This window comes from Arachis ipaensis, chromosome B09 (genome assembly GCF_000816755.2).
Source record: "Arachis ipaensis cultivar K30076 chromosome B09, Araip1.1, whole genome shotgun sequence".
In the NCBI taxonomy this organism is placed as follows: domain Eukaryota; kingdom Viridiplantae; phylum Streptophyta; class Magnoliopsida; order Fabales; family Fabaceae; genus Arachis; species Arachis ipaensis.
The window spans coordinates 140,671,694-140,676,087 of record NC_029793.2 but is presented as its reverse complement, the minus strand read 5'-3'; the positions used below and the strand labels follow the sequence as shown (position 1 = coordinate 140,676,087).

The 4,394-nt window shown below is 38.6% G+C and overlaps 1 protein-coding gene across 1 annotated transcript in view; it reads left to right on the top strand.

Annotated features, from left to right (window-relative positions):
* Positions 1-4,394, top strand: part of LOC107619421 (serine carboxypeptidase-like 33) — an 11,061-nt gene that overhangs the window by 6,391 nt on the left and 276 nt on the right. The window lies entirely within an intron of this gene.

Below are 4,394 nucleotides of genomic sequence, written 5' to 3'. Positions count from 1 at the left end.
TAGAGTATAAAAAAAAGTTTTTCTCAATAAATATTATTCTAATAAATTTTAAATATTCTAAAAAAGTGTCAAAATAGTATTAACAATAAAAATATTCACATAACAAAATTAATTATGCTAGGTAGACAATGAAAATTGTGAAAAATGTGAATAAGTATAAAAAAAAGTTTTTCTCAATAAATATTATTCTAATAAATTTTAAATATTCTAAAAAAGTGTCAAAATAGTATTAACAATAAAAATATTCACATAACAAAATTAATTATGCTAGGTAGACAATGAAAATTGTGAAAAATGTGAATAATGGATTGTACTTTTGGTCCACAGAATGTGAAAAAAAAAGTCCATCATAAATTACTTTCTGAAAAATCTTATTTTCACCTTTTATACTTTAATCATTCACCTTCTAACCTTTTTACTGCCGTATACCTCCTCCCCAAACCTTCATTGTGCCATCGGTCCCTCCCTCACTAGCCAGCCTCAATGTTGCCAAGCTTCTTTTCTATCAAGCTGTTGGTTTAGAATGAAAATAACCATCCACATAGCTAGTAAAGTGAACATCCAACAAATTTCATTGTATCTACTTAAATCCAATCCAAATTAAATGAACATCCACATCCGAAAAAGGGAAGAAGAAAAGGAGGAGGAGGAGAACCACGGCAGCGGAGGAAGGACGGTGACGAGACAGCGCGAGACATCCACGCATGGGGAATGCGCGTGATGGCATCACTCGCGCGCAACAGTCAGCAACGACACCGCAACAACTCCATAAGAAGGTTATGTGACACTGTAGCAACGCCGCCAGAGAAGAGTGGCGCGAAAACAGCAAAACAACAACTGTGGCGGCAATGCTCCTATACACGTGAGTGGAAGAGACGGAGACGGCACAGAAAGGTGACGAAAACGGGTGAGTGCGACTGCATTGCGTCTGCAGGGCTGCGAGAAAGGAGGATAGTAGCGTTCTGCTACGTCTGAACGGGGTGAGGGAGAAGGGCGGCATTTGGACGGCTATCTCTGAAGACGACACCGAGTTGTGGTAGTGGACCGGAAATGAAAGATGTATGATAAGTAGTGGATTTCGGACAATAGAATAACCGAATGAGTGATAATGGAGTTACATGAATCTTTATTTTTGAAATTTCAAAAATTAATATTAATTAATTAATTAAGAATACAACAACAATAACAACAACAACAACAACAACAAACAACAACAACAACAAGCCTTGTCTCACTAGGTGGGGTCGGCTACATAAATCAAACGACACCCATTGAGCTCTATCATGTATCATGTCTATAGAGAGACCGTTTACAAGTAGATCTCATTTGACCACCTCATGGATTGTCTTCTTAGGTCTTCCTCTACCTTTCACCCCTTGTCCATCTTCCATCTCATTCACCCTCCTAACTGGGTGTTCTGTCGATTTTTTTCTCACATGTCCTAACCACCTGAGTCGCGATTCTACCATCTTTTCCACAATAGATGCTACTCCAACCCTTTCCCTTATATCTTCATTTCTTATTTTATCCAATCGCGTATGACCACTCATCCATCTCAACATCTTCAACTCTGCCACATTTAGTTTATGTTCGTGCTCCCCTTTGGCCGCCCAACACTCTGTACTATAAAGTATAGCTGGTCTGATAGTAGTGCGATAGAATTTACCTTTAAGTTTTAAAGGCACTTTTTTGTCACATATAAAACCAAACGCACTCCGCCGTTTTGACCAACTTGCTTGGATCCTATGATTTATATCCTGTTCAATCTCTCCATTATCCTGTATAATGCACCCAAGATACTTAAAACTTTTCAAATTTCGTAGGATGTTATCTCCAATATTCACCTCTATATTAGGGTTTTTCCTTTGCAGGCCGAATTTACATTCCATATATTCCATCTTGCTACGGCTTATGTGCAGACCATACATTTCTAGGGTAACTCCAACTTCTTATTTAGGTCGTCCATTGATTCTTCCATAAGGACGATATCATCGGCAAAAAGCATGCACCATGGTACAGGCTCTTGGATATGATCTGTGAGTACCTCCAAGACTAATGTAAAAAAGTATAGACTTAAGGATGATCCCTGATGTAATCCTATACCAATAGAAAATTTCTCTGTCACACCACCTTAAGTCTTCACACTAGTTGTAACCCCATCATACATGTCTTTAATTACACGAATATATGTGATCATTACTCTCTTCTTTTCTAAAATCTTCCATAAGGTCTCCCTTGGCACCCTATCGTAAGCTTTTTCCAAATCAATAAACACTACATGTAGATCCTTTTTATTACTACGATACTTCTCCATCATCATTCTTAACAGGTATATCGCTTCAGTGGTGGATCTGCCTGGTATAAAATCAAATTGGTTCTCTGTTACTTGTGTCTCTTGTCTCAGCCTCCGTTCTATCACCCTTTCCCATAACTTCATGGTATGACTCATGATCTTGATCCTTCTATAGTTTTCGCAACTTTGTATATCCCTTTTATTCTTGTAGATAGGTACCAAGGTGCTCTTTTTCCACTCATCTGGCATCTTTTTAAACCTTAAAATCTCATTAAAAAGCTTGGTTAATCAACTGACACCTTTCTCTCCAAACCCTTCCAAACTTCAATTGGGATATTATCGAGTCCTACTGCCCTGCCATTTTTCATCCGCTTTAAAGCCTCTTTTACTTCGAAGTCTCGAATCCTTCGATGGTAGTCGAAGTTTTGATCTTCTCCCCTCGTGCATAAAACCGACCAAGACTCAAAAGAGTCTTCTGTCCTTCATTAAATAACTTATAAAAGTAGCTCTTTTACCGTTCATTGATCTTCTCCTCTTGAGCCAACACTTCTCCGTCTTTATCTTTTATACACTTAACCTGATCCAAGTCTCTCGTTCTTCTTTCACGGCTCTTTACGATTCTATATATATCTTTTTCTCCTTCTTTCGTGTCTAAGGACTGGTAGATATCCTCATATGCTCTTGTTCTTTCTTCGCTTATAGCCACTTTTGTTTCTTTCTTAGCCGCTTTATATTTTTTCCAATTATCTGCAATGCGGCACAAAGACCACTTTTTCAAGCACGTCCTTTTTGTCTTTATCTTTTCTTGTACACTCGCATTCCACCATCAGGACTCCTTGTCTTTTGGTCCTATCCCTTTAGATTCACCAAAACTTTCTTTTCCTATTCTTCTAATAACTTCTATCATCTCTCTCCACATCTCCTCCGCGCTTCCGTTCCTATCCCACTTTGCCTCTTCTTCTACCCGTTTTAGGAAGCTTCTTTGTTCATCACCTTTCATTCGCCATCACCTCGTCATTGGGTTCTTCGTATGATGTCTTTTCCTCGATTTTTGCTCAACGCAAAAATTCATGACAAGCATCCTATGTTGTGTTGTTAAACTTTCTACCGAAATAATTTTACAATTAATGTAAAATTTCCGGTCGACTCTCCTCAATAAGAAGAAGTCGATTTGAGAGCTTGTCATGCCACTCTTATAGGTTATAAGATGTTCGTCTCTCTTTTTAAAATATGTATTTGCGATGAGAAGATCAAAAGTTTGGGAAATGTCCAAAATAGTTTTACCCTCGGTATTGACCACTCCAAAACCATGGCCTCTGTGAATACTTCCATAACCAGTTACTTATCTCCCAACATGGCCATTTAAATCTCCTCCTAAGAAAAGCTTATCTTTCGAAGGTATGTCTTGGACCAAACTCTCGAGATTCTCCTAACACCTTATCTTGTGTTGCTCTTTCGAACCCACTTGCGATACATAGGCGCTAATCACATGAAAAGTACCTCTTTCTACCCCAAATTTGATAGAGATGATCCGATCTCTCATCCTCTTGACATCCACTACGTCCGTCTTCCACTGCTTATCCACGATAATACCCACTCCATTCTTATTCTTCACCTTTTCCGTATACCAAAGTTTTAACCCGGAAGTATCCAACTCCCTAGCCTTCACACCAACCCATTTTGTTTTTTATAGGCACATGATGTTAATCTTCCTCCTTGTCATGGTATCCACCACCTCCATGAATTTTCCTGTTAGAGTGACTATGTTCTATGTCCCAAATTTTAACATTCTGTCGCCCCAACATTTACCTTTTTCTTTGTGAACTAGCTTATTTACCCTCGTCCGTTCACGAAAACGCGGGAACCCTTACTCATTTAACACTACATCCTGGCACCGATGCAGTGGCTCTTGCTCATTTGACATTGTATGCGAGTCAAACAGCGTGTTGCTTTCGGACAACGACCTAACTTTAACATAATAACATCTTTTATCCATGTCATAAAGATTCGACTAAGTTTTTATGTTGGCTGTCGAAAACCTAACACAACCCTCCTCTTTTATCCGAATTTAGGATCGGTTATATATCACAAATATAACATA